Raw genomic sequence first — 10,641 nt, 5'->3', positions numbered from 1 at the left:
CAAAGCTGTATCTTCCAGCTTTCTGAACTTGTGAACTATGCACATTTGCCTTTCATCTTATTTTCCTTCTTTCCCTGACATCTATATTGAATTTTACCTTATTTGAGTCTTACCCAGTACTTTTCCTACGGGATATTGAAACTCCATAACTCTGCCCTATAGGATTGCCAGTGGCCACTGCCTGTTGCCTGCTTTGGAATTCTCTGAACTATGTTCTCTGCTGTTTCTTTGTCACTTCCTATTTGTTTTGTGAGTATTTACTTATCTCACCCTCTGCCTAAAAACAGAGTGTCTTTTAAAACTACACAATATTCTATATTTAAGATGAAGTTATACATTTAAATTCTGGCATATGATTATTACTTATCACCTTAGTTTAGACTATTTTACCCAATGCCATCTATTTTGGGTGTTTTCATGTGGCAATCCTTAGTCTTCTATTCACTGAAATATAAATGACATACAGCATTTGTGGCTGTTTGGAAACCTGAAGAAACTCATGTAGGTTGCCTGCTATACAGAAATCCTCAAGAAATATTAGATTAAGCAATGTAATGTAATCTAATTCAGCTACTTCCATCTAAATTCAAACTGTTAGTCAGTAATTTTTTTCTTCAGGTGTTTTCTGCATGAAGTTACTTCTGTGTAAGGAAATGTTATTGTTCTGAGGAGCCATTTTAATGTGAGTGAGAGGCTCTATGCAAATATTATTCCCCAGGGTTGTTGAGTACACACATTTGTCAAGCATACACATCCAGGGCTTTGTGGTTCTCTCCTCTTATGTTACTCATCTCCTAGTAGACCAAGGAACAGAGCATGCTGATTATATCTTTTCCAGAGTTCTCTGGAACATCTTTTTTCCACTGAAGCATAGCATATGTTTCACTAGTGAGATGCTGTGTGTTTCTGCTGACCATAGTGTTAAACCCTAGTTTAACTGACCATAGTTTTAACCCTAAAATAAGACAGGACTAGTATGAAAGCTACAACATCCCTTGAGCAGTTTGTTGGGTTTGGATCATGTGATCTTCACAAGTGCTGCCTGTAACTTTACCTGTATTAATGTCTATTGTAAATGGTAAATCACATCTTAACTACTCAATACATCTTTGCAGAGTTCAGCTAGACTTGGATCACGGGAACTCTTTTCATCCAATCTGTATAAATGACGTGTAGAATCCTTTCTCTTTGCTCATTATGAGGCTTTATTGCAACAAGGCCATAAGTTCTTTTAACGTGTAGGACCTGTGCTTCCTGCAGGACCTGTAATCAAACAAAGTCACGTGGCTGCAAGATTTTTGGAAAAGGAATTGCCTGACTGATAATATTTGAATCCAAGTGCTGAAGTGATTCATGTCTGTAAAACATAAAAGCAGTACTGATCTGGAAATGACCATTTAACTGTTAACATGTTTTGTATTGGAGAAAGATCAGGAAAACTGATTTAGTATATCAAAGAACAAGATCTGTTTACTTTTCAAATTACAACATGCATTTTGATTTTTTCACCACCTTTATGCTGTGCCAATGAATCTGTAAACTACCTAATGCCACAGTTTTTAGTACACAGCTAGCTTTCAGCTAGCCCTCAGAGAGAAACTGCTATATTAAAGTTTTAATTAATTGCCTCTAATGTTATTCAACTTACTTTGCACTGTTACAGAAAATATTCATATATAAATAGGGATAAAGTTGTTTATACATCAGAAACATTTCAAACATGAATGCCTTTGCTATGATGACATACCTCTTTTTCTCTCGGCATGAAAAGTTATTTCCCTGCCTTTGCTATACTTTGCTGTTTTAATATATCAGAGTATGAAATCTTATACTTGCACAAACTCTTCCTGTTTGCCTTGTTTAAAAAACTTAATTTAGCAGTTCCATTTGTAAGGGTAATTTTCCAAATTTCTTGACTTGTTCTTTTGTTTCATCATTTTCTCCTAGTGTAGATAGTCTTAGTACCCTTTGGCTGTGCCTGTGCTGCTTGTGTTAGTGCCTGACTCCTTTTTTTATACATACTTGGGCAAACAGTTGCTGTGGTTTCTACCAGAAAAAGCTCCTTTGATTAAGGGGTGGAAAACATTACTCCCAAAACTTGGACAATACATGCAAGATTTCAATGAAGTAAAGCACAGTTTCATGTCATTACTGCTGATCAGTAGAGATGTCAAGATAATTTCTGTATAAACAGACTCTCAGTGGTGCATCAGAGTCCAAAGTTCTTTATATGAAATCTAAAGTCCATGTTGAAATGAGACAAAAGGCACAAGCATTGCATTGAAAACAAGTTTCATCTTCCTACAGGAGAGCATTATGAAGCACTTTGGGCTGCCATGAGTGAAGCTTTATTTTCTGCTCTGACCCATTAGTGTCAGGCCTTTATGTGCTTTTAACTGGTCAACCTGCTCTTGCACAGCATCTGAGGGATGTTAGACCAGAATTCTCTTTAAACTTGTATGAGGTCCCCTGTCATTCTTCTCATAGCTGTTGCCCAGATTATGACCTCCTTTTAAATTGGGACTTGGGTTATCTATATTTTGCTTATTCTTCTCTAACCAGGTGTTTCAAGGCAGCTGTGCAGAGCAATAGCACTGAAGTTGCTGTTTGTGCCAGTGGTAGATTTGTTTCTAGTGATATTGGGGCTTTGAGAGTAAGTGCTACCTCAACTAATTGCTGCAAATTAGTCATGGAAGGGGATATTTTTAGGGAGTTTTCTGTTCTTCCTGGGGTAGTTGTGACTTGTGATCTCTGAGGATTTGCCAGTGCCTATAAAGTGCAGACTGACAGTGTTGAGAGGGCAAGGTTGGTCATCTCCCTGCTCCATCTGGCAGCCCAGTTGTGTGCAGTGATATTTCTTTCAATCTTGTCTCTCTGTTCTGACTCATTTCTTTTCTTTTTACAGAACCTCCTAGGCAAAGCATGAGCTGTGTAGAATTGGAACTTCAGTTGAAGCTTGAGCCTACAATAATACAGTGCACTCATTTATTTTATTGCAGCTCACCCTACTGGTATGCAGCCTTTGTGTGTGAGGATGTACACCAATTTCCCCACAGTAAGGGTTCTGCTAGGGAGGAAATGTATGTGGTGTGCTCACCCACAGCAGAACCTTGTGTTTGAGCAGGGCAGCACCAGACACATGAGACTTGGCCTGTGCTATTGGCTCCTTGCTATTTGGCAAGGACAAATATCCCCATGCGATCTATTTTCTATGGGTTGCTATTTCATTAAATCTTATTTTGTATTCTTCATCATTTTACACAGGATTTTGGAGTATTTTATTCTATTTCTATATTGGGAATGAGAAGGGGCAAATATCTATGCAATGTGACTGAGCTGATTATTCAAATAACCACAATAGTGACATGTTTTGACTTTCTGACATACCTCCTCAAACATCATACTCCTGATGTCTCATATAGAGGCAGTTATATGCTAAAAGCATCTGAGGGCTGGAACTTGACAAGCTAAAAATGGCTATAAACAATTTCATTTGTAGAACTACTTAAAATTAAATAAGAAAAAAAGCAACACGTTAATAATGTTGGCTCTGGAGAAGTTACAGAATGAAAATCCCAATTATGTTGATAGTCTCCAGTAGTGATTTGAACCAGTATTTAACTATTTGATTTATGTATGTTTTGTAAAAACCTTGTATGTATAGATACGTACGTGTGCAAGTTCTTTTGCAAAAGCCTAAATCTATCTTATTTTTGTAATAAATTTCATTGGCATGAAATGATAGCGCATCTAAATTCTCAATATTAAAATTAATGATAATGAACTATTTAGGGCTGTTTTTTCTATCAAATGATGTTCAGGAGATCATATATGACCAGATATGACATAGTGTTGTAGGTTTAAATTGTGCAGAGACTGAGGATCAGTAACTAATGACTTTATGTTCACATATTTTTCTTTTACATATTGCAGACATAAAGAAACAGTGTAATGTTTCTTGAATTGAAATAAACTTGTTTTGGGGGTTTCTCTCTAAGTTTGTTTTTACTATTAAGTTGAAGAAAATACTTTTGCAAACCTCTCTTGACTTGTACAGTGGGAGGATATTTAGGTACAGGACTTGTTGCTTATTTCATATATGCAGTTTTGTTGTATTCTTGACCGTGCTCTAAAGCATCATTTGAAATGTGATGGTTATCCACAGGCACTTAGCATTGCCTGAGTCCCTTAGCATTGGGTGACTGACTTGCTGGAAAATGTGTCCTTGGATCAGTGTAGAGGAACTGTAAAACCAGAGAATCTGTTTGGGTGGGAAGCCCTCAGAAACCTGAGAGACCCTGAAGGGCTGTGGGTACATTCCTGGCTGCCATCTCTGTATCTCCCAGCCACTACAAGGATTCTTCTTGCTCTTGACAGAACTACTGCCATTCAAACCTGTTCCTACTTCATTAAACTTGTTGCAAATATGATTTTACAATTTCTTTCTGACTCAGCTCTCTTCACTACCATCATTTATAGCTTGATACCCAGAATGTTACCTATATACTTCTATTTTTAAAGCTCATAGGAGTGGAAATTTTAGTCATTAACCAGGTGTGCAGCTTCACTGAAATACTGTGATTTAACGAAAATAATAAGCTTCCTTTTATTGCATCTATGTTCCACTAGAGGTCATCTGGTACCACTCTGAAGGAGGAGGTTGAACTGTGGTGTTCCTCAGCTCAAACTGGCCTTGTGAAGGGTGAATGTGGGTGCAGGCTCTGTGGACACTCTGCAGAGCCATTGATGAATGCTCCCATTTAGCCTCAAAGACTCCTTGTGCAGACGGGTGAGACGCTGAGATCAGCAGGAAACCGAGATATAGTTGGAACAGGCAGGTTGACACGGCTTCTGAAAGGGCCTTGTTCCTTTGAATTTCTTGTGTTGCCATCTGTATGGGCACAGAACAGCTTTAGTGTCATGAGGGGATGTGCTACCTAGGAATTGATCATTGGCTGGACATCCTTTTCAGAAAAGAAAATGATGAGGAAAATTGAAAAGTACAAAAAATTAGAAGATGGCTATATCATACCAGAGCTGCTGAATTTGTCAATTGTCAGACCTGTTCTTTTCTAGGGATTCACTCTTAATTGCCAGCTAGTTTAGAACATGTATGCTGACCATCTTGATTGCAACAATTTTTGCTTTTAGTGAGGATAATGCTCCCAGATGAGTTCTTGCTCAGTCTTCTATTTCCTTTTCTGTTTTCTTGCATTCACGTACCTAGTATCACCTTTCTTAACTTTCATGCCTTCTCTTTGGGTTTTTTTCCTCCTGCTGTTATATTAATTATTTCCCATTTGTGTTTCTATTTTAGTGTTCCTCTCCTCAATAAACATCTCACCCACCTACATCTGTTTTGCACTAATGCATGTGGAAGTGCTGTCTGTCTCATTCTCTGTGTTGTACCCATTCTTTCCATCTACCCACATGCTCCCTTGCCTGCACATTTCCACCCTTCCTTCTGCAGTGCACCCACACACTGACACTCATGAATGCCAGGAACACTGCTTGTTGGGGCTTGCCTGGTGCTCAGGTCCTACAAGGGCATGTTAAATAGGGACACCCAGGATGGGCCTAGAGGTCCAGGTCTAAGCACAGGAAAAGCAGTTAGACAGTAAGATACCTTTGTTAATCTTGAGGTGAGCACAAAGTGGATACTCTGATCTGGCTGCTGCTCATCCTTACTGCTGTTTGAGTGGGTGTAGTGCAGAAGTAATGGATCAATGTTCTTGCTTCTCCCTTAGTACAGCCTTAGATGTTTCTAGCAGAGAGTCCTGTTTCTCTAATTACATCTGACTTGGTGGCTTTGGCAGATTTTTTTTGGAGCTTTCTTGCTATACATATGAAAATAGCCTCAAGAAAAGTTAGGTTCAGTGTGCAACAAATGTCTGCTCACAGGGTAACAGGGAACAATGTGCACAGGTTGAACTCCTTACAGTAAGTCACAACAATCAATAAGTTGTCTGCAAATATAGAGATGATGCAGTAGTTTGGTTCTAGGTAGAAGTAACCAAGACCTGCTAGTAGTTACTGACTGAAGAATTTCAATAGTTTCTGTATTCATGGCTTAAGGTTTTAACGATAAAGTTGGACAAATCTTAACATTGTGACTGGTTTCTGCAAGCTATTAACTATTGTCTGCTGAGTGAGAACAGATTCAAGTCTAGATAGCACTTTTGAAAGTCTCACCTCAGTTGTACTGTGTGACTTTTTTCTTCCTTTTTTCTTCCTAATACTGTGATGTCATTGTGTGAGCCTTATATCCTGCAGCCATTGCAGTAGGAAAAGACATCATGTCATTAGAAACTTGGACTGATTTTTAAATGAATTTTCAACCCACTCCTTCAATCAGGCTTCCTGGAGGAGCATACTGTGGTCTGGGTATGATGCACTGCATACCCTGAACTCTGTCAGACTCTGCATTCCCACACAAAGCTCTGCAGTGAGCAGGGTTAATCACACCACCTGCAGGGGCACTCGTTTTGAAGATCCTGGTTCTCCATCTTGCCACTTTGTTTATATCAAGTTATCGATTATGGTGTGGGCCAAGTTGGTCAGAACATTTGACTGTGTTAATCCAGGGCCCCTGTATCCTGTTGTTCCAGCTGAACTTTGGGCTCTGTTTGAACATCCAGAGTGTGTTCACTGTTTCCTCAGACTGGCATGAACAAGCACACTGCCTTACTCAAACTTGTGGCTGGTTGAATTCTGTTCAATATTGAGTCTCTTCTCTATATCTTAAGTTGGCTTCTTGACCTTCATGGTTGACAAATAATTTGCTACAGTAAATGTAGTACAGAGTTTTCCCATAAGTAGTATGGAAATCATGGGTTACTGAGTTATTACTCTTATGCAAAGAGTGTTTGTTTTATTTTTGAAGCTTGTTCTCTAATAGCAGAAGCCCTCCAACCACAGTAACTTGAAAAAAACACAAACCCCTTGTGACTCAAGTCAAGTTTGTAGGCAGCTGTGCTGTCACTTTAGTACTTTGGCTGCATAACAAACTCTGAAGAGAAGCATTGCTAATCTGCTCTGTTTCTCTCTGCACACAAGTCTAGAGTGGTCCTGAAAGATTTACATTCCTGCATTTCATGTTCTACTCAAACTATTTCTAATTTTATTAGTGAAAGGGACCATATGAGAGCTGGTCTTCAAACTGATTTAAATAAGTGCTTTAAGGCTGTGTGGTGCTTAGGCTGCTTGAGGAAATTGAAAGGAAATGCTCAGTAGAATGTAAATGTTGATCATCTTTGGGGTCTTTCAAGAGAGTACCTTCTGGGGATGCTTTGAGAAATGAGGGGGAATGAGTTTATTTCCAAAGTAGGCACACTGGTTCATGATGGATGTAAATCCTCTTTTTGTGACTTAAAACCTTTGAGGCTGTATCTATCCAAACAAAGAAGAAGAAGAGGAGGCTCAGGGGAGACCTCATCACTCTCTACAACTCCCTGAAAGGAGGTTGTAGCCAGGAGGGGCTTGGTCTCTTCTCCCAGGCAGCTCTCAGTAAGACAACAGTGCACAGTCTTAAGCTGTGCCAGGGGAGGTTCAGGTTAGATATTAGGAAGAAGTTGTTTACAGAGATGGTAATCAGGCACTGGAATGGGCTGCCCAGGGAGGTGGTGGATTCTCCATCCCTGGAGGTTTTTAAGATGAGACTGGATGTGGCACTTGGTGCCATGGTCTGGTAACCACGGCAGTGTTGGATCAAGGGTTGGACTTGATGATCTCAGAGGTCCCTTCCAACCCAGCTGATTCTGTGATTCTAAAACCAGGGGATAACTTTAGCTCCCCTCTGACCTTGTTTCTGAGCATCCAAGAAAAATTTAAATCATCCCATGATTAATTAACCAAGAACTTCTTTTGCAATTTCTGCCTGTGTTTAATGACTAAAGATTTAATTTCAAAAAGCTTCATTTATAGACATTAACACACTCTGATACAATCAACCTATGTCCCTGAATGGAAGATGAGAAAATCTAATTTTTCCACCTTCTGTCATCTATTTTTGCTTTTCAAACTCATTTCATTACTATAAAGGAGGTGACATCTGGAAAGCCTGCTGCTGCAGAGCGTGGGCAGGGAGAGGTGGCACAGAGGAGTCTAAGTGGTGAATCTGTACTATGTATCACTATCTCAGCTTTAGTTTCCTTCCTGCTTCACTGTGCACAGTGATAGAATGTCTCCACTAACAGGTTTCCATGGATGGCCTAATCAGTATGTGGGAGACATTGGTACTGTGTTATACCATGGCTTATTTGGGAAAATATTAAAAACACCTGTTTCAGTGAATTAATTTTTTCCAAATTGGAGAGGTTGAAGTTTGTCTTCTAAATTCACATTCGGGGTCTGCTGGACCTTTGAGTCCTTCTGTAAAGAAAACTGCAGCAGAGAAAAGTTAATTCACTCCAAAAGTATACTCGAAGATGGTACAATAATTGGTTTTTACACTGGAACACTGGCAAACAATGAAAATGTTTCCTTCAGGGCTAAGTCTGAGTCACTACTGTCAAATCTTAAAGCTTCTCCATGTACTGCATCCTGTTTTCCTATACTCTTCTGTAGCTGATGGTCAGTCTGATTCAACTGCTTCTCTTAGAGACAGTGAATGGAACAGCAAATATCCATTCTTTTATTGTGTGCTTTTTCCAGAAAGGGAAAGCTAAATCTAGTTTATAAAAAAAAAAAAAAAAAAAAAGGCACAACCCACAGCTGTGAAACCAATCTGTGATATTGGGGCTATTCATGTGCGTGAGTGGAGGGAGGAGATGAGTGCATGCACCTTGTAAATAAACCAAGGATCACAGAAAGTACTGAGTTCCTCTGATCTGTATGTTCCACTGTTTTTCTGAGTCCGAAGAACCTCTGTTTAGGCAGTATTTAAAAACAAAACAAAACACTGCAAAATAAGCATTGTATACTGCATTTTAAAAAAAAACTAATAGAAATACCTATCTCTGAACTGTTCTAAAACATGTAAATATTCTTAACTGTCTTAAAGTAATGTAAAAATTCTTTCATTTGTACTGTCAGACTGCTACTTACAGCTTCTTTTATAAAGTATGGATGGCACTATAAATTGTCATAAAATATGTCCAGATCTCTCAGACCTTGTTTAAACACTAGTTTTGTATAGCCCTGCTATAGCAACAGATGTATAATACTGGGTGTATGACAGCACCCCAGAGCCAGGTCTGAATTTCTGCTATACTGTTTATTGCTTTGTGAAACGTGGTCGTGTTGCCAGGGGACACTGGAGTGGGCTGGAATATCTCTGGAATTAACAGCATGAGTGATTGACCTCTGCAGTTGATTTCGGGTTTATACTGCAAGTAAGGTGAAAGACTAAAAAATATACCAAGGTTGGGGTTTATGGAGTGGAATTGTTTCTTTTTGATCAAGAAAAAACCTTTCAATTCTCTCACTGTACCAAATCGTGAAGTAGGGAGAGATGCATGTGGAAGAGAGGCAAAAGTCCCTTCTTCCCTTCTAAAATACTCTGGTCTGTACTAGCTGTATAATACAAGTCACTCTACAGTCTTCTCTGCCAGCAACAAGCCATTGAAAAATAAATGAGAACTGTAACTATCCATGCTATGAAATATGGTTTTAGTCAGAAATTTCATACAGGTGCTTGGCTAAATTGTAGCAAAATTGTAAAACTGCAGGGAAAGCAAATGAAGACTGTGGCCATACTAATTTAAGGGATTTACAGTCAAAAGAAAAATGTTACTTGAAGGCAGTGTCTGTTCAGAGAGTAGCTGATACTTCATAGTTCTTTTTTGCCTTCTCTGAGGTTGAAGTAATGCAAGAAGTGCCATTTGGTCCATGTCTGTGTCAGAACAAACATTGTGATCCACCTTGTGTGGGAGGCATATTTGTTGCTCCTGCTTCACAGAAATTAAATTTATTCTTAGTGATCCTGGGAAATTATTTCAAGTAAGAGTGCCAGCTGGAGATTGCTTTACATTGTTTCAGGAGCATTCAGGTTTTGCAGTCAGACTCCCTCAGGTATACACATTTAGCAATAATACTGCAAGACCAGGTTCTTTTCTTCTGCATTTTTTGGCCCTGAAAGGAGGAAGATGTGATTTGCAGTGGCTTCCAGCTCCAACAGTTGGTGATGGTGGAAGCTGGCAGCGTTTGCTGTTTCCCTCTGTTCCTTGCAGCTGTTTTGCTTGTAACATAGATTTTTGTTCTCCCTTGGAGGTCCCAAAGTCCCCAAAGGGTGGCAGCAAGAACACACGGTCTGTTCTTGCCATGAGGTGACGTCTCTGGGTTTATAGCTTCTCCATTTGGTGAGGAATAACGGAGTGGGCCTGACTAAGCTCATGTTATTTTGGAAAAATGGAAAATGTGAGAAAATCTTGTATTGCCACCCATGTGATACCAGTATCTCATGATGGTAACTCATTAAGACCAGGGCACTCTTTGATTTATTTTTCATTGTAAACTCTAATGTCACAAGATCTCAAACACTTTAGTTTTGGTGGTACTCATGTTCACAGTCACATAGTTCAAGCATAATCACACAACTTTTCTTCTTTTGCTTTAGTTCTCATCACTACCCACTGTGGTACAGGCTGCTCAACATTTGCAGTGAAATCACCTGATCTTTGATGCTAGTATTGGTGTTGTAAG

The sequence above is a fragment of the Manacus vitellinus genome, unplaced genomic scaffold (genome assembly GCF_001715985.3).
Source record: "Manacus vitellinus isolate BGI_N305 unplaced genomic scaffold, ASM171598v3 scaffold_44_pilon, whole genome shotgun sequence".
NCBI classification, from domain to species: domain Eukaryota; kingdom Metazoa; phylum Chordata; class Aves; order Passeriformes; family Pipridae; genus Manacus; species Manacus vitellinus.
The sequence above is the reverse complement of the archived record's forward strand: the minus strand, read 5'-3'. Positions refer to the sequence as shown.